We start from the raw sequence: 25,661 nt of genomic DNA on the forward strand, positions 1-25,661 counted from the left end.
TTTTAATGGAGAGAGTTGGGCTGGCTCCACCTAAACAAATCATAAAATGGCTGTGTTAATTGCTGTTGAAAGAAGGAATGGTGATTTGCTTTTATGTGGAGTTCAGGTATTCCTGTTTACAGTTCCTTTCTATAGATCAAACAGTGCCACCAGCCTTAGCATCTTCTGACATTTACAAGTTTTAAGCATTGTTCTTTTCAGGCAGGAAGACTCAGAATCAGATATTCATTTCCTCCGGCTACTTCAGGTAGGGATTAAAGAGATATTAGAGGAACTTGCTCTTTTTTTATCCTTAAATGTGTCATGAGTGATTGAAGAAAAATACTTCCTTTGTTCGCCTATTCTGAGCAGCCATTTGCAGGGTGATGATTTCTGGAGAGGAAATTGGAAAGATGTTGGTAGATCATCTAACCCTTGATTACATTAAACCCTGCCGCCCTCCTCTCTTTACAAGCTTAAGTACGCTGGCTTCCACCGCCAGGTTCGGGTGAGAAACGGCATGGTTCTACCCACCGAAAAGCAAGGCTTTGATTTTGTGATAGGCTTTCATTGATTTAATCATGTGGACTGTAAACATTGATGAAGGAGCTAACTACCCTGTGCCAGGAGCTGCCTCTGGCACAGCGCGAGTGGAGATGAGTCAGATTCAAGTCCCAGCCCTTGAAGAATCCACAGTCTCAGGAATGAAAAGCTAGCCCATTAATTACGTGGCTTTACAGATGCTTCATCATGTGGATGGAAGGGTCTTGGGGAGCACTGATTCTGACTTGAAGATCAGAGAAGCTGTCTCTTGCAGGATGAGTAGAGTTCTAAGATCAAGGACATTAGAAAGGACTCATGAGGGCCATGGAGAGCATCAGGCAAGAGGTCTGAGTGTCAGGGGAGCAGAGAATGGTTTCATGAGGCTGGGAGAGGGAAAAGGGCTTGGTGGGGGCGTGGGGGTTAGGGGGGCAGAGGAGCAGCTGATGAGTTTTCGGAATTAGAAAAAGTGATACCAACCAGGGTTCTGAGCCTTCCCCAGTCAACTGGGGGGACAGACAAGAAATTCAGGCAAGGCTTTACTGGGGTCCCTGCTTCAGCAGGTGGTATGGCAGGGTAAGAACAAACAACAGGTTCCCTTGCTTGCTCCCTCCCCAACACAGGAGGCGAGCTTGTTCCTTACATGGGTGTGAGGGTAGGGGTGTGTCCAGGGGTTGGCCCGGCGAGGTGGCTTAGGTGGTCTGCCCATCCCTTAAGTGGTATTGCGTGCAGGGTGCATGTGTAGTACCTTGCTTTCCCTCCCAACACCAGTTTTTGCTCCCAGCTCTTTAGAAATGGCAGTTGAGTTGATTTTTTGTTGTTGCTATCTTTTTGTATCTTTTGGTCCAGAATTTATCCCAACTCACTGCATACAGTTATTTTTAGTCCCACACAGTTTCTTTGTATCTTGTTGCTCTAGGAGAGCTGTGTCAGGTGCAAGCACTGCAGTGAAGGGTCTCAGGTCCCAGCCTGTCTCAAAGAGGAAAGCATGGATCCTGAAGGTCTTGCAGGTCATGTTGAGGAGTGTGGTTTTATAAGAGCCGAGACCCATCAAAGCAGGGCTGTGCATGATCATTTGTCCTTGGTGTGATGTTCTTGGCTCTGTTAACCTCCTTTTCCTATTCCCTTTAAGCCTTGGTGGTCCCCAAGTTTTGTCAGTGACTCCTTCTTTCTTAACCTGCTCTTAAGAAACAGTGACAACTTCTAAAAGTACAACTCACCCTAAAGTGCCCGTCCGAGTTCCAGACCCAAAGAATTTCAGTCTCCTCCTGAACCCTCCCAACTCCCCGCTCCATGTCCCAGCATGTCTAGACCAGAATTCACGGGGTTGCTTTCTGGGTTTCCTGCCTAGTAAAGGTTGCCATCACACATGCACTGGGTTTCACTATTGATTCCTCCCTCCCCTCAATGCCCGAATCTAATTTGTCTAAATTGCCATCCAAATTACCACTTATGTATCATTTAAATCCCCACCATTACAACCCATCTCCACCACTTCCATTAAGATCCTCGCCACCACTCACCTGGACCATGCAAGAGCCTCTGACTGGTCTTCATGTCTCCCTTATCTCCTTTTTCCAAAACATCCTTTATCACTGCTAAAATGGCAATATGACATTACTTCCCAGCTTAAAATTCTTCAGGGTCTCTACATTGCCTACTCCATAGCATGATCACAAAATTCTGCAGATCCCCACTCTCTCCTACAAGTCTCTCCTTACAGGCATTGTTGCCCTTCCTTCTGGTCCAATGGGGCTCAGCCCTGGCTATATATTAGGATCACCTGAGGTTGATGCTCAAGCATCCCTGACCAGAGATTCTGGGATGGGGCCCCAGGTCCTAGTGCTTTGTTTAAGTTACCAGATGTTGCTAATGCATAGCCAGAGGTGAGCACAACTGAATCAGCCCTACTTACGAGGGGTGTCAAAACTCCTGGTCTCCAAGATATGGAGTAGAAGGAATCAAGGTAAGCAGCCACACCCCTTTATCTGCCACCCTGTCATGATGTTTTTAAGAGTTTTCCAACCAACTGTGTAGCAGATATCCCTGGAAACCTTGAGTGGGCCAATAGAAAAAATGAGACTCTTCGTATAGCAGCTAGCTTCCTTCTTTTTACTTGTTAGAAGGAGGATGGAGTGTCTTCTCTGGTGACTCAGATGCTAAAGAATCTGCCTGCAATGTATGAGACCCAGGTTCGATCCCTGGATTAGGAAGATCCCCTGGAGAAGGGAATGGCAACCCACTCCATTGTCCTTGCCTGGAGAATCCTATGGACAGAGGAGCCTGGAGGGCTATAGTCCATGGGATCACAAAGAGTGGGACACAACTGAAGCAACTTAGCACACACACACACAAGGGGATAGACTGGCAGCTTTGGCTGCCCAAGTGGGGCAGAGAGTTGCATGCTCTTTAGGAACAATCATGTGGGGCTGGGAGGTGGGTAGAGGCTGACTCCAGTAAGAAAGAGTCTCTTGCTTGCCTTGACTTCATTTTCTAGCTACCTGACTGTACTAGTTTGCTAGGGCTGTGTAACAAAGTAAGGCAAACTGAGTGGCTTCAGTAGCGACTAGAAGCCTAAGATCCAGGTGTTGGCAGAGTTGGCTCCTTCTGATGGCAGTGAGGAAGAATTGAATTTCCACGTCTTTCTCCCATCTTCCGGTGGCTTGCTGTCAATCTTTGGCAATCTTTTCTGGCAGTTTTGCTGGTGTTCCTCAGCTAGTAGACACACCACCCTGAGCTCCGCTTTCGTCTTCACATGGTCTTCTCCCTGGGTTCATGTCTGTGTTCAAATTTTCTCTTTTTATAAGGACACCAGTCAAGTTGGATGAGGAACACAATCAACTTCTGCATGACCTTGTCTTAACTAACTGAATCTGTAATGACCTATATCCAAAGAAGATCACACTCTGAGGTCTAGGGGGTTAGGACTTCCTATATGAATGGTGGCGGGGGAGAGCACAATTCAGCCTATCTTCCTGACGGAGAGACAGGCAGATCCGGGGTTTACCTGAATGCTGCCTAAAAGGGGCAGCTACACCCTTAAAACTGGGCGTGGTTTCTCTTTCTTCTCCTAGCGGTCCACAGCAACTAAAAAAACAAGAGTAGAAATGAGAAAGAAACCATCTGTAGCTGGATCTCAAACCCTCAAACCCATAGATTCTGAAATCACTTTCATTTCCTTTTAACCCCCTAAATCCTGTTTACATTCAATTGACAATTTTAAGCCTGGCTTCTATTCCTCTTTTTCCAGGCCCAGTATTGGGTAGATGTATATTCTCATCAGATAATGAGGACCTAAAGTAAAAAGGCTTCCATGGAGGTGAGACTTCTTTATTTAAATCTGATGTGCAAGAATAGCTGGAAGGAAGTGGGAGAGTCAGCAAAGTAAAAAGTTGTGTGCACGTGTGCTCAGTCACTCAGTCAAGTCTGACTCTTTGTGACCCCATGGACTATAGCCCACCAGGCTCCTCTGTCCGTGGAATTCTCCAGGCAAGAATACTGGAATGGGTTGCCATTTCCTCCTCCAGGTGATCTTCCCCACCCAGGGAATGAACCAGGGTCTCTTACATCTCCTTCATTGGCAGGCAGGCTCTTTACCACTAAGGCCACCTGGGCTAACAGTCCATGGGATTGCAAAAGAGTTGGACGGGACTTGGCGGCTAAACAACAACAACCTACAGGAAAGGTCACCCCCTGGGGACCTCTCTGAGGGTTCTCTGTGCTATTTATTCTGGGGCTTAGATATGACAGAGAGCCCACATCATTGGTTTTTCATCTAGAGCTGCCAGCTCCAGGCTCAGGACATGCACACATTTCTTATAAGACAAGCTGGCAAGCGCATATGCTTATAAAGCAGACAAGCAGTGCCTTCCTAGCAAGTGTTTATTTCAGGTCAAGTTCTCTTCACAGAGGGACACACAGTCACTAAGGATCAGATCCTTGTGTTTAAATGGCATAAAATGCAGTGTGTGAATGAGGTACCCTTCCCCCTCCACATCTCTTGCAAGGTCACCAGGGATAATCTTATCTGGCCTTCGGATTGTGGGCGGCTCAGTTAATCTCATTAAATGAAGCCGGTGCCTCCTGAATTCTCGGTCTGTCCTGCTCTCTCTCCTCCTTCCAGGAATGGTTTTAATGGCCCCACAAAGGGCTCAGCCCGGCGCACCACGAATTTGTGATAACCTTCTGTGTTGGGTGAACTGAACCTTCCTGCCAGCAGAGCTGATGCCATCTGCCCATTTATTGACAGCCTTGTCAGCAAAAATCTGGATTCTGAGGGTTGGCAGGCAGCCAGGCTGCTTTCCACTGTCTTTCCAGCATCTCAGTAACAGATGTGGTGCTCATGCCTGGGGCTGCAGTTGGCTAATCGCTGTGTGCGCGTGCTGTTTATCTGGGTGGAGAGACGGCATGAAGGGATACGTGTTTTCCAGGAAGGAATTTGTATTCCTTTCCAGGTTCTCTTTTTCAGATTAAAAAAAAAAAAAACAAGCAACTGAAACTGACTTTCAAAATGTGAAATAATCAGCTTATTGTTCAACATTGGAAAAAAAAGTCTTTCCAAACCATGCGAACATTTGTTCAATACTTTTGTTCAAATCACAAGTTATGCAAGGTCTGTGGACTTGAGTATTGGCTTTACAAGTCATTTTCTGTATTGTCCCCCTGTCCTTGAAAGATGTTTTTTAACTGTACTGTAATACAAAAGCAAGATTTGGGAGTGTTTTTTTGTTTTTGTTTTACACATAATGCTTCAGTCAGTGTATCGTTATCCCCAATCAATGGAAATCAGTCAGAGAGTTTACTGAATGAATCAAGAATAAATGCATGACTCAGAGAAGAGGTAATTTGTATGTCCTTGAGAAAAGAAATTTTTCTGGCAGTACCTTTACTTTGAAAGTAGAAAACAAGAGAAAAGGAAGACTTGGAAAGAAACAAATTGCAGCTTCTCTACAGAGCTGTGACACACAGCCTGACCAGCCATTCCAAGACAGACATCACATTCCAATTTGGAGCATCTTATAAAAGCAGTTTTGTTGCAAGATTTGTTTTCCCCTTAAATGTAAGGTTCTTAGCCACTGATTCCTGCAGGTTCTGTTTGTTCATTCAGCCATAACAAAAGGAGTCTTGGATCAGGAGAGAAAGCTAGTGCAGAGGCACTTAAGCCACGCTGGCACCAAGGAAAGGGAACCATTCACCTGGGAGATGGGGAAGACACTGGTGGGGGAGGGGCACTGGTGAGTCATTTGCAGTTCCCTGAACCAGGGAGGAGGAACACATTGAAGGTGTTTCCTTGTTAATTACTCCTTGCCACTGTGCACATTGAAAAGTCAAAGCTCTTGTGCTAGTGTTATGTGCTGGTATTAGTAGCTCAGTTGTGTCTGACACTTTGCAACCCCATGGTCTGTAGCCCACTAGGTTCCTCTGTCCATGGGAGCTCTCCAGGCAAGAATACTGGAGTGGGTTGCCATTCCCTTCTCCAGGGGATCTTCCTGACTCAGGAATTGAACCTGGGTCTCCAGTATTGCAAGCAGATTCTTCATCATCTGAGCTGGCAAAGCTCTTGAATGGGAATCAAAGAACCCACCAGTGGAAAAAAAAACCCAGAGGAGAACCTCTTGCCCAGCACAGGGGACCGAGCCAGTCCTAGGCTGTTTAAGATATAAGGTGGTCCCTGGGAAGCACAGGAAGCCTCACACCACCCCTGGGTGCCTAGAGGCAAGTAGTAAAACCCTGCAGGCTGCATTCTCACCTGGTGTCCTGAGAAAAGTGCCACTGTCTCCTGAAGAGCTAGTCTCCAGCCAGATGAGACAACAGAAGGCTGTACAAAGGAATGCAAAGTATATATGACTTTCTATGTACAAAGTCATTGCTGCAAACAGAAGAATGCATAATTACATTTAGGGTTCTAGTGTTCAAACGGTAGGACTACCAATGACCACTTTGGGCATTTGTATTGGACTGTAAGGAGATCCAACCAGTCAATCCTAAAGGAAGTCAGTCCTGAATATTCATCAGAAGGACTGAAGTTGAAGCTGAAGCTCCAATACTTTGGCCACCTGATGCGAAAATCCAACTCATTGGAAAAGACCCTGATGCTGGGAAAGATTGAGGGCAGGAGAAGAGGACGACAGAGGACCAGATGGTTGGATGGCATCACCGATTCAATGGGCATGAATTTGAACAAGCTCCAGGAGATGGTGAAGGACAACGAAGCTTGGCGTGCTGCAGGCCATGGGGTCGCAAACAGTCAGACATAACTTAGTGACTGAACGACAGCAACAAATTGTGCTTTACAGTTTCAGCATTGCTTTCATATGCATTTCCTTACCCAACGGAAGGCTTTCATCCTTGCTGATGTCCAGGCTAGACTGTCAGTGCTGGCACTGACTTCAGGTTAGGACACTGGCTTGATTCTGAGCCCTCTTACATTGAGACCTAAGAGCCTGCCAGTTGCTGGATGCGAATGAGACCAAGGGAAGACACAACAGTACGGCCAGTGCCAGCAATCAGGAGGAGGTGAGGTCCTCAGCGGTGACCTGCAGACTCAGAGATTGCTCACATCACAGCTGTGGGCACCCCCTTTACTTGACAGATGAGGACGTGGCTCTGGGCCAGAATGTCTACAGGACAACTTTGCCCTGTGCATAAACCCAGACCAGGGCCCCAGGAGATGCCCAAGGGCGAGGCCAGGGGGGATGAACAGAAGACCATTGTTATCCCTAATTGCACAGCACTGGATGGGGCTCTTTCTGCAGAGCAGGGATGGGCATCTTCACCTGGCAAGAAGACATAGCCCCCATCACACCCTGTTAATCCTCCTCTCAAGTAGCCATTGCTCCCCAGTCCAGTGGTGGAATGTAAGAGGATGTGTTTGCTGCTGATGGAGCGAGCAGACACAGGTGGGTGAGGAATGGGGAAAGGGAGCCTTCTCTCTCAAGCCCTCATCAAATTTGGGAAAGGGCTTTAAGAACAGCAGGCAGTCCAGCATCGAGGCCTGTGTGCCCCTGATCCCCCTTACCTTTCCCTCCCAGAAGCTGAGCAGTGTGATTTCTGCCTCTTCCACCAACCGGCACCTCTGCTTCTGCCTCAGCCTCCATCTCCGCAGTGCCTGGCAGCTGGGAGGCTGCCGACCTCTCTCTCCCCACAGGCCCAGGCTGTGAAGGCCCAGACAAAGGCCATCTGGAGTGTGCGAGACTAAGTGAGCCAAAGTACAAGGGTTGCATTTTATCAATGTACACTGGATGCCAGACAGCTCGCCTCCTGGGAGCTTTGCCCAATGGGTTGCTGCACGATAGTAAGAGGCTGCCTGAGCTCAGGGATGCTCATCAGTGAAAAGAGGATCTCCTGCCTGGTGCCGAAGAGGCTGCCTGCACCACCAAGCCGGGGAAGCTTTCCTCACTGCTCTGCCTTTCTTCTCTGCTTGGCCGGGCTCATGGGGACCATGCGTTTCTAGCTGACGTGCAGCTCCAGTAGCTGTTGCTAAGAGCTGCCTGGCTGGAAATGAATGGCAATCAGGTGTGGGGGTCGCAGCCTGCCTTCCCGGGGGCCCCTGGCTGCTGGCAAGCTGAGAGTTCCAGGCAGGAGTCGCCAGCAGTTTGTTCTTTGTTCAGTCTTCCAGCCAAGCTTGGCTGCAGCCGCTCATTTTTTTGTGTCTTCCTACCTGCTCGGAGACGCCGGAGTTGCTTGGCAAGCGGCCAACGCCCCCCCATCTTCTCCTCCCCTTCCCTCTCCTGCTCCCCCTGCCAGAGCAGCAAAGGGCTGAGACCATGACACCACAGCACCACTGGAAGAAAGGCTGTCGACCCTGCCCATACCTAGGGATGCTTGCTGCATTCTCTGTGCTGAACTGCCAACTTGATCCTTACAAGAACATGGTCCTAAGCATGGGCCAAACCAACAGTCTCCCTGGACCTGACATTTAAAGCTAAGGAGTGAAACAGCCCAGGTGCAAGACAGTTTGGAGCCATGGGGTCTGCCATGACAGTCCCAATTGAAAAAGGCACTGCTATTCAGTCCCCATGGGCCTCAAGTTGTCATATCTCCCAAGTTTTCAAGAAAAGCCAGAAATTCTAATCTCTGTATAAAATCTCTGAATTTTTACATGCGTGCATGCTCAGTTGCATCAGACTTTTTGTGACCTTGTGGACTATAGCCTGGCAGGCTCCTCTGTCCATGGGATTTCAGACAAGAATACTGGAGTGTGTTACCATTTCCTTCCCCAGGGGATCTTCTGACCCAGGGATCGAACCCTTGTCTCTTGTGTTTCCTGCATTGACAGGCAGATTCTTTACCACTGGCACCAGCTGGGAATTTTTATGTATATTGGCAAGAAATCCCAAGTTTTCTTAAGCATTTGAGCAAACCACGTCTGCGGGATGTTTAGGGGCCTAAGGCTGTCAGTGTTGTGATTTCTGCCCTAAACTTGTGAGGATAGAGCTACATGCACCATTTGGGTCTGGCTGTGCTCATCCCCACTGAGTGTAGGAACCCAGCCCGGTGGGCTCCTTCTCAAGGGCTCTGATGAGGGTTGTATGTTGCTTTGTCTCCCTCTTGGGGGACAGCTGAGGTCTTCCTGGAATTAGCCAGGAAGAAACTAAGTTGTCAGTACAGAGACTTTTCTTAAGTCCATTCTTGCCCGGGGTTCCAGGGTTGATCTAAGTGTATCTGTTTTCCATGCTCTGTAACGAATTACCATAAACTTGGCTAGAACAACACAAATTTATTATTCCACTAACTGTGAGTCTACAGCATGGGTTAGTTGGTTCTGCTGCTCAGGGTCTCAACAGATCTTGGCCAGGACCGAATCTTACTTATCTTCTGAGTTCATTCAAGTTAGTGGCAGAATTCATTTACTTTCAGTTGTAGGGCTGAACTGAAATTAAACTGAAACTCTGTCCCCATTAAACACTAATTCCCCATTCACCACCCACCCCCCCCACCCCCAGCCCCTGACATCTACCAATGTACTTTCTGACTCTATGAATTTCAGTATTCTAGGTACCTTGTATGTGAAAGAGAAAGTTACTCAGTTGTTTCTGACTCTTTGTGACCAGATGGACTGTAGCCCAGCAGGCTCCTCTGTCCATGGAATTCTCCAGACAAGAATATTGGAATGGGTTGCCATGCCCCCTACAGGCGATCTTCCCAAGCCAGGGATCAAACCCAAGTCTCCTGCATTGCAGATGGATTCTCTAGCTGCTAAGCTACCAGGGAAGCCCTAGGTACCTTGTATAAGCGAAATCAAACCGTATTTTTCTGCAGCTAATGTGTATTGGAATACATTCTTAAGGTTAATATATGTCCTACAAATAGACTGTACCTTCTTTTTCTTCTCCCTGTGGTATACAGTAGGTTCTATGTTATCTATTTTATACAGAATAGCATATATATATATATATATATGTCATCCCCAATCTCCCAGTTCATCCCAACCCTTTTCCCCCCTTGGTGTTTTTATGCTTGTTCTTTATGTCTGGGTCTCTATTTCTGCTTCGCAAATAGGTTCATCTCTACTATTTTTCTAGATTCCACATATACGTGTTAATATACAACATGTGTTTCTCTCTTTCTGACTTACTTCATTCTGTATGACGGTCCCTAAGCTCATCCATGTCTCTGCACAAGGTGCAATTTCATTCCTTTTTATGACTAAGTAATATTTGGCTTTTTAGATCTAAAGTGCTACACTTTGATTTCAAAGGGTATATGCTGGATTATAACAACTATTGTATTTTCCACTGAAAGAGATACAGAGGAACTTCCCTCATGGTCCAGTGTGTAAGACTCTGCACTTCCAATGCAGGGAGCCCAGGTTCCACCCCCGGTCTGGGAGCTTTAGACCCCGCATGCTACAACTAAAATCAAGTGCAGCCAAATCAATAAATAAGCAAATAACTATTTTAACAAAGAGACACAGAAATGAAATGGGGTCCCCAAGTTAATTCTGAAACAGAGCTGATGTTTCACATAATTTATGTCTTGCTCAAGTCTTAGACAGATGAATTTAAGGGACACAAAAGGCTGCAAATACCTAGACATTAGAGCATTCTCCTTGGTTGCGTTGATCTAGATCATTAAGATTTGATTTTTGATGAATGGACATTCAGCTAGATCATTAACTTGATTGCTTCCAGGTTAGTGTTGGTTTATTGGCAGGGAAATCTACTCAGGAGAATGTTAGGTTATTTTTCCAAAAGCTGAGGTTTCTCCTTGTGCATTTTACACTCCAGAAAGAAGGCACCAGAAGAGGCACTTGCTTGTTGTCAGGTTCCTCCCCTGCCCTGCCCATCTCTCTGGGAAGATACACACCTCCACTCTGCGTTAAAGTTTCTTCCCTGAATGTTTGCAAGATCTTCAGATCACAGGAACATCAGGTGAGGAGGGTGAAAGTCTTAGTTGCTCAGTGGTGTCCAACTCTTTCCAACCCCATGGGCTGCAGCCTGCCAGGCTCCTCTGTCCATGGGATTTCCCAGTCAAGAATACTGGAGTGGGTTGCTAGTCCCTTCTCCAGAGGATCTTCCCAACCCAAGGATTGAATCCACATCTCCTGCACTGGCAGGCAGATTCTTTACCCTCTAAGCCACCAAGGAAGCTCTCAGGGTGAAGGTGCTGCCAATCTGCCTCTAGAGAAGAAAGAACACAGAAATGTCAACATCCTCACAAAGATGCTCTCCTGGGACCATGGATTTACAGGCACCAAAGAACCATCCATCCATTAGCAGCCAGATTTCTCTACCCAAAACACAGAAGCTTGCTTCTTAAGGATGAAGCAAGTCTGGGACTGCTGCTCTCTGCTGTTTAATAACAGGAGAAGTGAAAGCCATGCTTAAGTCTTTTGCCAACTGGTAAGCAATACTGATCTTTTGGTACCCTTGCTTCTAAAGGAAGGGCTACATGGGCTTCCCTGGTGGTCCAAAGGTTAAGAATACACCTTGCAATGCAAGGGACACTGGGTTCAATCTCTTGTCTAGAAAGATCTCACAAGCCTTGTGACAGCTAAGCCTGAGTGCCACAACTACTGTGACCGCAGTCTGGAGCCTGCAAGCCACAAATACTGAGCCCTTGCATCCTAAAGCCCAAGCATTGCAATTGGAGAGGAGCTGCCGCTCGCCACAACCAGAGAAAGCCAGAGAGCAGCAGTGAAGACTCAGCACAGCCAAAAATAAATAAATAATTTTTTTTTAAATAAAGAAGGAGCTAAGGATTCAGGAAATCCCTTTGCTCTAAAATCTGCAGGCTGGTGTGAAGACCATTAGTGGCAGAAAGAAAAGTTTAAGAAACTTCCCAAAGTGTTTGCTAACTGTATAAGGATAAAAATCTGAGGGAATCTTGAAAAATACAATCTGGTTGTTTTTTCCTTCCATCATATTTGTCTATGACTCCTCCTGAGCTTGGTGGGGCTTACATGTCATTCTTATAGGACAACTCCATGGTGGGCTCTTTGTCTTCATCAGGAGAATGTCCCAGGTTAAAACAAACAAGTGGTACATCTATACAATGGAACACTACTCAGCCATTAAGAAGAATGAAGTAATGCTGTTTGCCGCAACATGGATGGACCTAGAGATTGCTGAGGACCTAGAGATTGCTCATACTGAGTGAAGGAACTCAGACAGAAAGATATCACTTGTATGCATAATCTAAAAGGAAATGATACAAATAAAGTTACTTGCAAAATAGAAACAGATTCACAGACTTAGAAAATGAATTTATGGTCATGGTGCAGGGCAGAGGATGAGGGGAAGGGAGAGTTAGGGAGTTGGGGATGGACATGTGCACACTGCTATATTTAAAATGGATAACCAACAATGACCTACTGTACAGCACAGGGAACTCTGCTTAGTGTTATGTGACAGCCTGGATGGGAGGGGAGTTTGGGGAAGAATGGATACATGTGTATGTATGACTGAGTCCCTTTGCTGTCCACCTGAAACTGTCACAACTTTATTAATCAGCTATACTCCAATACAAAATTAAATAAAAAATAAAACAAATTTGAAAACATGAAATGAAAATCAACGACAAGTACAAAATTAAAACACTCTGTTTCCTCCCAAATCTCATCCAGTCTTTCATCCTAAGGGGCCTTAGGACCAAGCCCAGTGATTGGGGTTGGCAACAAATATTTGCCAAGATGCTTTTGACATCTACAAAATCAGAAGATATGAATTAGTGGGCTGAATCCACTCTAGGTACAAGTTAATTAATAGTCTCACTGCATCCTCTATAATTATAAGTTTTGCCTCAAGTCTCAAATTTTTAAGTATTTAGAAGATATATTTAAGCAGTTTAGAGCATTACCGATTAGCAGAGAGGAACTGCCTGCTAGACAGGTTTATTTCTCACAGTTCTAGAGGCTGGAAGAGTCTGAGATCAGGGAGCAGCATGGTTGGATGAGGGCCCTCTTCTGGGTCACAGACTCCTGCTTGTGTCCTTGCATCATGGAAGGGATGAGAGAGCTCTCTCTTTTATTTTTTGGATGAGATGACCGTTTATTTCAAGTGAGACGTCATTAGTATTATCCCTAAAATATTAATTAGTAGCAATTAATGCTGTGAAAGATTGAGGGGAGGAGGAGAAGAGGGGGACAGAGAGTGAGATGGTTGGATGGCATCACCAACTCAATGGCCTTGAGTTTGAGCAAACTCCAGGAAATAGTGAAGGATGTGGAAGCCTGGAGTGCTGCAGTCCATGGGGTCCCAAAGAGTCTGATACAACTTACCAGCTAAACAACAACAAAAATACATATTTAACATTCTTTTCCCATCCGAAAATATTACTAAAAGTATGCTCATCATTTAGAAACCGAAATAGATTGTTGTGACTAATCACCTCCCAGAAGCCCCATCTCTTAATAGCATCAGTTTTGGAGATAGGTTTCAATGTGTGAATTTTAGGGGGACACAATACTCAGGACATATCAAGTGGATAAAATTTTAGTTTAGCAAATGCTCTTCTGACCTTTCCATAGGAGTTTACTTTCCCACTCCATTGATGTTGGTTATGGCCATACGATTTCCTTTGCCCAGTGGAATTTGTGTGGATGTGGCTACGTGCCAGTACTAAGCAGAGCCTTCAAGTGGTATCTCATGGTTTCATTTTAACCACTTGCATCCCTGTTCTCTGCCATGAGAACACTGAGTTCTAGATAGGAAATCATCCTTCAGTCTGGTCCTACAATGAGAATTCATATGGAGCAAAATTCTAAACCTATTCCCCAACTTGGAACAGAGCCACGAAAGCCATTGCACAGACCTGCAAACAAGAAAGAAATATTTGTAGTTGTAAGCCACTAAGGATTTGAGGTTGGGGCTTCCTTGGTGGTCCAGTGGTTAAGACACCTTGCTTCTACTGCAGGGAGCACAGGTTCAATCCCTGGTCAGGAAACTAAGATCCCAAATGCTGTGCAGTGCAGCCAAGAAAAAGTTAAAAATAATTTTTTTTTTTTTTTTTTAGAAATTGGGATGTTCTTTGTTATACAGCTCTACTGCTGCAAAAGCTGACTGATACATGGCCCAAATGAGCTGCCTCTTGGTCCCAAACTCTACCTGCAACTGGCAAAATTCTACTCATTGCTCTGTTACATACCAGCTTTCCCATAATACTTCATTTGAATAAAAGAACTCTGCTGCTAAACACACAAAACACCAGCTGCATTTGATTACTTTTCTGAAAGTGTTCATCAACACGTGATTTTAATATTTTGTCATTTTAAAAATACACGTTTATGATCATGTTTATTTTTCAATTCTCCTGCTGCAAAATAAGCAATAAAATCAAGTCTTGAGCAAGTTAAAAGTTATAATTTTAAATAAATCTCTCATGTTTATGTTCTTCTTTTTATTATTAATTTCTAGACATGAAATTGGCAAACACATTTAGATCTCATTCCAGCAAGGTAATTCATGATAGATTTCCTTTTAAATACTCCTAGCTCAGATTATTTCAAAGGTCAACAAACTGTCATTTGGTCAAGAGGGTTTTTTGGTTTGTTTCTTTTTGCAGATTTGGAAAACAGAGCAAGAGCTTAGAGACAACTCCAGGCTGGTCACACGCACAGTGTTCAGTGGAGCCTGACTCTGAAGGGGGCAAACCCTCAGCCCCGGCCTGGTCCCAGCCTCAGCAACCATGTGACCTGGCTAAACCCTGGCATCCACGACCTGTTCACCTTTCCCTCCCCTGCTCACAGTCAGTCCCATCAACAGATGCTGTGCATGGGTGCACTCATATGCAATGGACTTTTCCTACCCATCATTCCCCCCTCTTCAAAATTAATCTTTCTGTTTGCTATGCCATCTGGGTGCTGAAAGGTAACCTGCAATCAAATCTTGTAAATACATTGATATGATTGTATCAGAACCACCAGGGCTTCCCTGGTGGTCCAGTAGTTAAAAGTCTGCCTTGCAATGCAAGGGACACTGGTTTGATCCCCGATCCTGGAAGATCCCACATGCCTTGGAGCAAGTAAGTCTGTGCGCCATAACAATTGAGCCTGTGCTCTAGAGCCCAGGAGCCATAACTACTGAAGCCCACATATCCTAGAGCCTGTGCTCTGCAATAAGAGATGCCACTGCAGTGAGAAGCCTGAGCACTGCAACTGGAGAGTAGCACCCACTTGCTGCAACTAGAGAAAGCCTGCACAGCAACGAAGACATAACACAGTAAAAAACAGAAAAAAAGTACATTGAGGCCCAGGTTTTAAAGTGGGTGCCAGGTTAGGATGCTAATGTTCTCAGGAGGCTAGTCTCTTAGAATTGTCCAGTGTTTTAGTCTAAAGAAATGAATAAGGGTTGTTCCAGACATCCTGGGAAGTCTGCTAAGGAGCTATTTTTAGAATTTTGCACCAGTTTAAAGACATTCAGTAAAGAGCACAGGTCCTGGTGGATTATCTGGAAGGCCATTCATTTCAGGGGACACACTCCACAGACAGTTTGCCCCTAAAATTTGTTTATTGGCTGTGCTGGGTCTTCGCCCCTGCACGGGCCCCTCTCCAGTTGCAGTGAGCAGGGGCTACTGTCCAGGCTCGGTGCTCGGGCTTCTCAGTGTAGTGGCCCCTTTCATTGTGGAACGTGGAACATGGGCTCTAGGGTGCACAGGCTTCAGTAGATGCTGCACATGGGCTCAGCAGTTATAGCTCCCAGGCTCCAGAGCACATGTTCAGTAGTTGTGGGGCACGAGATGAGTTGCTCTGCATCATATGGGATCTTCCCGGATTAGGGATCGAACCCATGTCTTCTGCATTGGCAGGTGGATTATTCACTACTGAGCCACCAGGGAAGCTCCCCCTAAGATTTTGGCCTAAAAATTTGTGACCGTAATTTCCTCTAAGATTATCTCAGTTTTATCATCAGTGAAAGCAACAGATCGGATTAGATGTTGTTTTTTTTAAATGTTCCTAATCTACTTCCTTCCATACCTCACTTTTTAGCCTATTCTCTTATTAAGCATGTAAATTATTTTAATTCTAAGATATTCTGAATATATAAATACACACAAAGAATGATTTAATAGTTCCTATGTATCCACCAGTTATATTGAAAATATGTTAATTTATTTCTTCACATTTACTCTCTGTCACAATCCAATTTTGAAAGTGTTAAAATATGAGAAAATGCCCCATTTAAAGTCAAAAAGGTATGGTATGATACATTAAGAGGAAATCACACACACATTATAAATAATTATGAAAAGAAGAACATTACATATGAAAGCCCATGGAAGAGGGCCAAATCTATAATCAGAAAAAAAAAAAAACCTGAGATGCTTTCATTGTTTACCATAGCACAAAGAAAATAAACTCTACAAAAGCAAAGGAGTAATGAATGAGCTATGAGGAAAGGAAATAAAGGATTTGATTTGAACAATCTTTAATTCCTTACCCTCTCATCTTCCCATTTGAAAAACCGAGCTATGTCGTTTAGTTGCTAAGTCATGTCCGACTCTTGTGACCCCTTGGACTGTAAGCCCGCTGGGCTCCTCTGTCCATGATATTTCCCAGGCAAGAATACTCAAGTGGGTTACCATTTCCTTCTCCAGGGGATCTTCCTGACCCAGGGATTGAACTTGTGTCTCCTGTATTGGCAGGTGGATTCTTTATCACTGAGCCACCAGAGAGGCCAGACCAAACTATAAAGGAGTGAAAAACTCACTTAAAAGTTGAAAAATAGGAAAAAGTACCATAACTGTAGAGATATGTTGAGGACCTTCTTGACTGGCACTTTTTCCAATCTTTTGAGAAATTCCAACCAGACTCTGGTTCAACCAATGTGAAGTGGCCAGTGTCCCCATCAGAACTACCCCCAAAATTTCTTTGTAACTGGGAGAGGAAAGGAGTTGAGTGAGTAGCCATTTGGCAGCAAATAAAGAGAGGGTCAACGTCCTGAGTGACCTTAGGGAGTAGACAGATGTGGGCAAACAGAGCTTTCGACACAACTCTCCTTCCTGAAATCCAAGGAATAGGTCTGCTATGTAAAACAGAGAGAAATACCACAATTATAGAAGGGGGCAATGCCACCACCCATTCTAGAAACCAACCACCCCAAAGACATGAAAAAGGGCACTGCCATGAGGTCTCTCTATGCTATGTTAATAAGTCCCCTATTAGTTTCCCCAACCGGGCCTTTGTCTCCTTTGGATAAATAAGATGGGTTCTTTACGGTGGTGTCCCATTTCTATCTTTGAGGGTATGTGTGATTTGGGGGATGGATTTATCCTTTCTGACCCCAGATATCCTTTCCATGTTTATTCATTTTGTTTTCTTCAATTTCAATCTCCTGATCTCTGTTGAGAGCCTTTTCTTTCTATGGAAAGAAATAATCTTTTACCAGTGGAAACATTAGTCATCCTGCCTCCTCATTGAAAAACTTTCTTCTCTTGAGAAGGTGCCAATATCATGGGTGCACACTCATTCATTTCTGTAAGGATAGCTATCAGGGCTGTTGTTTGTAGCCATTATTTCTTTAAATTGAAGCATGATACTTTACAGCCTGTTATTTTAAGTAAAATGGAGGCCTAATGGATGGTTTACCACTTCACACTGCATTTCTAGCGATTTCATTTGCAAGCGTATCAAATGCCCTGAGATGAATGAGTTTTGCCCTTCAATGGAAACTGGCAAAAGCAGAGCTGAGCTGACTTGCAGGTAAATATTAACAGCGATTGGTCAGAAGCAAAGGTCAAGAAATAAAGCTCAAATACTTGTCTTTACTAAAACTCTTAAATTATGTAAAATTGAAAATCCATTCTCATTTTTAAGTGAACACATTAATCTTCTAAGAAGTGAAAGAAGTTGTCATGAATTTAGGGAGAGGGAGTAATTTAGTCCTGACTTCATCATCCCTCCAGAACTAGATGAAGGAGTAGACCAGTCAGCTGGTTCATAGGGCACTGATGCATAAATGGTACAAAAACCCACCACTGGGGCAGATAGACCCCCCCAGGCAGCTGAGTCACTGAAGGTTTATGTTCAAGTCTTGATCATCGCCCCTTGAATGTGGGTGAAACCTGTGACTTGCCTCAAACTAATATAAAATAAAAGACTATGGTGGGTACTTCCTTGGTGGTCTAGTGGTTAAGACTTTGCTTTCCAATGCAGGGGTGCAGGTTCAATCAGGTTTCCCCTGGTCAGGGAACGAAGATACCACATGCCTCATGGCCAAAAAACCAAAAGGTAAAACAGAAGCAATATTGTAACAAACTCAGTAAAGACTTTAAAAAAAGAAAACTATGGTAAAAGTGGCAAGATGTTAACATCTGTCATCACGCTATTGTGTGTATATATGTGTGCATGTGCAAATTTATTCAAGAGTGATTCTCCACTGCCATTTTTTTTAATGAATGTGTTTCTATTTCTCTTAATTTAAAAAGTGCATTGGACCATATAAATGGCTGAGCATCAAAGAATTTGATGCTTTCGAATTACGGTGCTGGAGAAAACTCTTGAGAGTCCCTTGGACAGCAAGGAGATCAAACCTGCCTATCCTAAAGGAAATCAACTCTGAATATTCATTAGAAAGACTGATGCTGAAGCCCCAATATTTGGCCACCTAATGCAAAGAGCTGACTCATTGGAAAAGACCCTAATGCTAGGAGGACTGAAGGCAGGAGGAGAAGGGGGCAACAGAGGATGAGTGGTTGGATGGCATCACTAACTCAATGGACATGAGGTTGAGCAAATCCAGGAGACAATGGAGGACAGAGAAGCCTGGTGCCCTGCAGTCCAACGGATCACAAAGAGTTGGACATGACTTACCAACTAAACCACAACAATACATTCTGTAATTCAGCCACAGCCTTTACATCCAGGTGACTTCTTCATTGGATTGCAATTTCCTTTTATATAACAGATTCTTGTTCCTGAAGGCATTTAGCTTTACATCATTATTTCTGTGTAGATAACATCCAAAGTCAAGTCCAACAGGTACATGACTATGTACCCAGTGGTTACACATAATCTGAAGTAAGTTCATCATGAATGCCTCAGCCTCAGAACCAACAATGACCCCACACCCAAGGGCGGTGGCCTCCAAGGTCATTTCTGAATAAGTGAGCTGACATGATGTCAGGTGGGCTATGGAGAGGGACCACATGATGAAGAACTTTGAGCAGCCTCTATAACCTGAAGAAGACTCGAGGCCGACGGCTAGCAAGAAAGCAGGGAGCTCAGTCCTATAGGAGATAAATTCTGCAACAATCCAAGGGAGCTTTGAACTGGATCTTTCCCCAGGAAAGCCTCCAGTGAGACCCTAGTCTTGACCTATATCAGGTTATCTACCTGAAGAAACTCTGAAGTAGAGAATCCCACTATGCTGTGCCTGGATTCTAGCCTACAGAAAACTGAGTAGTGAATACATGCTGTTCAAGCTTCTAATATGTGGTCATTTGTGATGGAGCCATGGAAAACTAATGCAACCATGGAGCAGGTGAAAAAATTGGAGAAAATTGCATTTGCCAGAGTCCATTAAGGGGAGTAGCAAGTGTGGTTGGAATGACTAAAGCCATGAGGCATATAGATTCAGGGTTAGAATCTTTGGAAGCAAGCGTGTTAATTGTCCTGTAAGGAGAGTAGGCCTAATTACTGAAGGGCCATTGTTTTGCTGAGGGGTCTATACAGTTTCAAAGTCAGAACTAAATGACTCAGAACAGTAGAGAAGACCTTGCTGGTTGCCCATTGTCCACAGAATCCTCTCCCTTTCCCCTGCAGCACTCAGTGTTGTTGTTCAGTCACCAAGTCATGTCAGACTCTTTGCAACCCCATGGACTGTAGTCAGGTTCCTCTGTCCATGGAATTCTCCAGGCAAGAATATTGGAGTGGTTTGCCATTCCTTTCTTCAAGGGATCTTCTCGACCCAGGGATTGAACCCTGGTCTCCTGCCTTACAGGCAGATTCTTTACTGTCTGAGCCACCAGGGAAGCCCCATTAATCTTTATACACACATGCAAATACTTTCTTAGTGATTACTTAGTTGAATTGCAGACTCAATCTGTTCAGTTCAGTTCAGTTGCTAAGTCGTGTCTGACTCTCTGCGACCCCATGGACTGCAGTACGCTAGGCTTCCCTCTCCATCACCAACTCTCAAAGCCTACTCAAACTCATGTCCATCGAGTTGGTGATGCCATCCAGCCATATCATCCACTGTCATCCCCTTCTCCTCCTGCCTTCAATCTTTCCCAGCATCAGGGTCTTTTCCAGTGAGTCAGTTCTTTTCATCAGGTGGCCAAAATATTGGTTTCAGCTTCAGCATCAGTCCTTCCAATGAATACTCAGGACCAATCTCCTTTAGGATGGAGTGGTTGGATCACCTTGCAGTTAAGGGACTCTCAAGAGTCTTCTCCAACACCACAGTTCAAAAGCATCAATTCTTTGGCACTCAGCTTTCTTTACAGTCCAAATCTCACAGCCGTACATGACTACTTGAAAAACCATAGCTTTGACTAGATGGACCTTTGTTGGCAAAGTAATGTCTCTGCTTTTTAATATACTATCTAGACTGGTCACAGCTTTTCTTCCAAGGAGCAAACGTCTTTTAATTTTATGGCTGCAGTCACCATCTGCAGTGATTTTGTAGCCCCCAAAAATTAAGTCTCTCACTGTTCCCATTGTTTCTCCATCAATTTGCCATGAAGTGATGGGACCAGATGGCATGATCTTAGTTTTCTGAATGTTAAGCTTTAAGTCAACTTTTTCACTCTCCTCTTTATCTTTCATCAAGAGGCTCTTTAGTTCTTCTTCACTTTCTGCCATAAGGGTGGTGTCATCTGCATATCTGAGGTTATTGATATTTCTCCAGACAATCTTAATTCCAGCTTGTGCTTCATCCAGCCTGGCATTTTACATGATGTATTCTGCATATAATTTAAATAAGCAGGGTGACAATATACAGCTTTCCCAATTTGGAACCAGGCTGTTGTTCCATGTCCAGTTCTAACTGTTGCTTCTTGACCTGCATACACATTTCTCAGGAGGCAGGTCACATGGTCTGGTAGTCCCTACAGGGTCATTAGGGTCCAGAATTTGCCCCAGCTGCACATGCACACAGCTACAGTCCCATACAGTTTCTTTGTATTTTGGTGCCCTAGGAGAAGTGTGTCCAGGTGCAAACTTTGCAGCAAAGGGTCCCAGGTCCCAGCCTGTCTCATTCCCCGTGAGAGACTCTACATCCTTGTTTTTAAGAGGTAAGGGTCCAAAGTTCTCTTCTGAAGTTTCTTCCTGCTGGTCAGGGGCCACAGATCCTTGCCTACCCAGAGGTGTAAAAGTCTCAGGTTGGATTTTCCAAGGGCCTGTAGGGAGCTGGGCCACTTTCTACTGAGATGGGCTGAATTTCTTGAGCCATCATGAGCCTTACTTCAAATTTGCTATTGCATTTGGTTTGGTAACATTTTGTTTAGACTATTTATAGTTGTAAGGAAAATGATTTACAATCTTCCTTTTTTAGTTATCCTTGTCTGGTTTTGTTACAAGGGCTTTGCTAGGTCAGTAAAATCAATTGGGGCAGATATCCATTGTTTCCTCTGCTCTGAAATACCTTACATTACATAGGAATTTTCTGTACCTAGAATGTTTTCTAAAACTTGCTGGTCAAATTTTCTGACTAGTACCTTTAGACTGGACATTTAAAATGGGGACAAAGTCTTTATCCCACAAGCATGGATTAAAAACATTTAGAAATATCAAACAGGTAATGGACATGTGGACACGAAGAGGGGAATAGAGGGGTGGGATGAATTGGGAGATTAGATTTGACATAAATACACTACCGTGTGTAGAACATATAGCTAGTGGGAAGCTGCCGTATAGCACAGGGAGCTCAGCCTGGTGCTCTGTGATGACTAGAGGGGTGGTACTAGGGTGGGGTGGGGTAGGAGGGAGGCTCAAGAGGGAGGAGATATATCTATACTTGTGAATGATTAACATTGTACAGCAGAAACTAACAGCACTGTAAAGCAGTTATCCTCCAATTTAAATTAAATTTAAGAAAAAAAAAGAAGCAGCAAACTAAATTGATAACCACCCCAACACACTCACACGTGCAATTGTAATTTGTCAAGAAAACAACATATAATATCTTCCTAGTTTGGACCAGTTAGAAGGAAGTGGAGAAGGAACTTCATAAAATGCACCATGAAGGGAAAAAAACAGAAAGACCTGAAGAGAAAAAGCTGAACTGGGCTCACCACAAAGATTTTTCAATGGCATTGACCTCTTTTAATCACAACGATAACACAGAAATTCTGTTCAGGTGGCTTGCAATACAACTCAACTTCTTCGGTTGACATTTAGATCTTTTCAGCATGACTGACCATAAAAAAGTTCACTTCCCAGAGGACTTACACATTAAGGTATCATTTTACTTTGCAAATATGCAGAGAGTTTAGCACAGGATCTGGTTCGTGGTAGATATTCAATACAAGTGAGTTTGCTTCTCCCAGACCCATAAAAAGATTTCATTTCATCTAAACATATTCACTTTGGTTCTCATAGAAAGAAAGGTAGCAGGTAATGGTGTTATTTAATTTAGTATCTGGAAATGAATGCCAGCTGCATGAACTTCAGATGCAATCAGAATTGCAGAGTCTCAATGCAATCTGGACATAAAAAAATGAAATAATTTTGTAAAGGCACAGTATATCCAGTCAGCCAAACCTCATCCTTGGAGAGGGTTGGCTTTTCAGTCAGCTTCCATATGGATCTGAAACTTCCAAACCTTGAGTTCTGGCAGTTTAGAGTCCCAAGATGTGTAGAATTGGGCAAGAATGACTAACTCTGGGGTTTCAAAAGTAATTAATGAATCCATCTTCCACTTGCAAGTATGTCAGCTTTGGCCTCTAGTTCAGAACAATTCTTACTATATCACACATAAAACAAAATTATTTGCTTTGTTTTTTATAGATCATTCCATACATTCTTTTCATGTTTGGAAACAATTTACTGGCTCTAATAAAGGGAGAGCTTTGTATTTCATTTTAATTCTGTAACTCACAGAGCTGTTGTTTGAAGGGTGACTAGGTTAACTTCGGACTTCCCAGGTTGTGCTAGTGGTAAAGCACCCATCTGCCAATGCAGAAGACAATAGAGATGTGGGTTTGATCCCCGGGTAGGAAAGATCCCCTGGAGAAGGACATAGCAACCCACTCCAGTATTCTTGCCTGGAAAATCCCATGGACAGAGAAGCCTGGTGGGCTACAATCCATGAGGTCGCAAAGAGTCAGACATGACTTAGTGACTTAGCACGCACACTCACTGGTTAACATCAGCAGCCAGAGACTGGGGTTCCAGCATGCCAAACATCTGTTGAATGTGAACATATTTTAGATGGTTTTAATATAGCTAGATATTTGATATCAAATGGAAACACTTTGATCAGAATCCCTGCCTAAAGCTATAGATAGCTACAGTTAAACGTGTTGTCTTATGAATTCTCCATTGGAAATTATATATATGTGGCAGACACCTCTCATTGTCTACCCTGTTTCCACTCTCTCTCTTTTTTATCTCACTAGCAGAATGCTAGCTTTGAGATATACCCAGATAAAATATTCATTTTTCTAGTTGGCATTGAAGCATAGAAATGGCTATGAGGTAGAATTATGAACAATGAGATACAAATAGAAGTCAGCTAAGGATTTATGTATGATAAGTGCTTTTGTTTTCTTCTTTTTCTTTTCATTTTGTTTCTGTTTCTCTTCCCTCTTGTTCCTATTGTTCAGCTGCTAAGTCAGGCCCAACTCTTTGCGACCCCACGGGTGGCAGTATGCCATGCTTCCCTATCCTACACTATCTCCTGGAGTTTGCTCAAATTCATGTCCATTGAGTTGGTGATGCTATCCAACCACCTCGTTCTCTGACACCCCCTTCTTCTCCTGCCCTCAATCCTTCCAAGCATTAGGATTTTTTTTCCGATGAGTCAACTCTTCATATCAGGTGACCAAAGTATTGGAGCTTCAGCTCCAGCATCAGTCCTTCCAATGAATATTCAGGACTGATTCCCTTTAGGATTGACTGGTTTGAACTCCTTGCCAGTCCAAGGGATTCAAAAGAGTCCTCCAGCACCACAATTTGAAAGCATCAGTTCTTTGGGGCTCAGGCTTCTTTATGGTCCAACTCTCACATCCATATATGACTACTGGAAAAACCATAGCATTTATTTATTTTCCTGCCTGGAACATAGTATCCAGGCTGGAGTTAGAACAGCCCTCTATGAATCATGTGGTAACACATATTAGGATAAAAAACACATACTAAAGATGGTGGAGTGGGCAGAGAGATGGTTCCTGAAATGTTGATTGCTGCATAGAACTACTTATTATATGAGAAAAATAACCCCTTATTTGCCTAAGCCACAATAGTTATTATTATTTACAGTAGTATATAATCTAGATTGGCATTGCATAGACTTTCTGAAATTTCTTTCTCTTGAATTTTAATGATTGTATCCCTATTTTAACTCTTGGATGGGAGAGTTGGATTCATTTGAAGAATGTAGAGAGAAAGCTGTGACATTTGTATTTTTCTTATGTTGAACTTACAGTCACTTTCAGAGTTAGTGATCCCCATCTTATATGTGTGGTCATTTGGAAAAGAATATATAGGCATATATATTACCCACGGAAAGGCAAAGTCTAGGTGGCTCCCAGGTTCCCAATTGTAGGTTTTTACGTGAAAGTTATACTGATTGCACAGATGCATGTGTCTGAAAGGTCTAGGGGTTCTCAGAGACATCAGAGCATCACCTCTCAAGACTCAATGGCTTCCATCTCCCAGAAGAGGATCCTACAGGTTCAAGAATACCTCAGAATTAAAGAATTATTGAAGATATGCTTGGAATAGTCAGGATGGCCAATATAGCACACCATTCAATAGAGAATGATTCCAGGAGAATTTGCATATAGAACTTGTCCGGATGGGAAGTTCACGGATCTGGTTATCCATGCTACACCCCTGACTTTACTGAAGTTTCAGTTTTCTATTGCTCTCAAGTAGAGGTGGGGGATGTCCTGCCCTCATTAAGGAGTATTGGTTCTAACACTGAGATCTAAACAAATTCATCTTTTATTGATATGAATAAGACTAGAATTAATGACCAACTAATTCACTGCAGATGGTGATTGCAACAATGAAATTAAAAGACGCTTACTCCTTGGAAGGAAAGCTATGACCAACCTAGACAGCATATTAAAAAGCAGAGACATTACTTTGCCAACAAAGTTCCATCTAGTCAAGGCTATGGTTTTTCCAGTGGTCATGTATAGGTGTGAGAGTTGGACTATAAAGAAAGCTGAATGCCGAAGAATTGATGCTTTTGAACTGTGGCGTTGGAGAACCCTCTTGAGAGTCCCTTGGATTGCAAGAAGATCCCACCAGTCCATCCTAAAGGAGATCAGTCCTGTTGTTCATTGGAAGGACTGATGTTGAAGCTGAAACTCCAATACTTTGGCCTCCTGATGTGAAGAGCTGACTCATTGAAAAAGACCCTGATGCTGGGAAAGATTGAGGGCAGGAGGAGAAGGGGACGACAGAGGATGAGATGGTTGGATGGCATCACCGACTCGATGGACATGACTTTGGGTGGACTCCAGGAGTTGGTGATGGACAGGGAGGCCTGGCATGCTGCGGTTCATGGGGTCACAAAGAGTCGGACAAGACT

At 43.9% G+C, this 25,661-nt stretch overlaps 1 long non-coding RNA gene and 1 pseudogene across 1 annotated transcript; both read right to left on the reverse strand.

The window, feature by feature from the left end:
* Positions 1-14: 14 nt before the first annotated feature.
* On the reverse strand, positions 15-7,708 carry LOC145530591 (uncharacterized). The gene is made up of 3 exons (XR_014071922.1): positions 7,538-7,708; positions 6,269-6,337; positions 15-3,606 (listed from the first exon to the last, which is right to left on the reverse strand). It is a non-coding gene; the product is annotated as an uncharacterized LOC145530591 (long non-coding RNA).
* Positions 7,709-18,812: 11,104 nt separating this feature from the next.
* Positions 18,813-19,016, reverse strand: LOC145528607 (NADH dehydrogenase [ubiquinone] 1 beta subcomplex subunit 1 pseudogene; annotated as a pseudogene).
* Between the last annotated feature and the right edge of the window lie 6,645 nt (positions 19,017-25,661).

Source organism: Giraffa tippelskirchi, chromosome 12, assembly GCF_054371585.1.
Source record: "Giraffa tippelskirchi isolate mGirTip1 chromosome 12, T2T-mGirTip1v1.2.pri, whole genome shotgun sequence".
Lineage (NCBI taxonomy): Eukaryota > Metazoa > Chordata > Mammalia > Artiodactyla > Giraffidae > Giraffa > Giraffa tippelskirchi.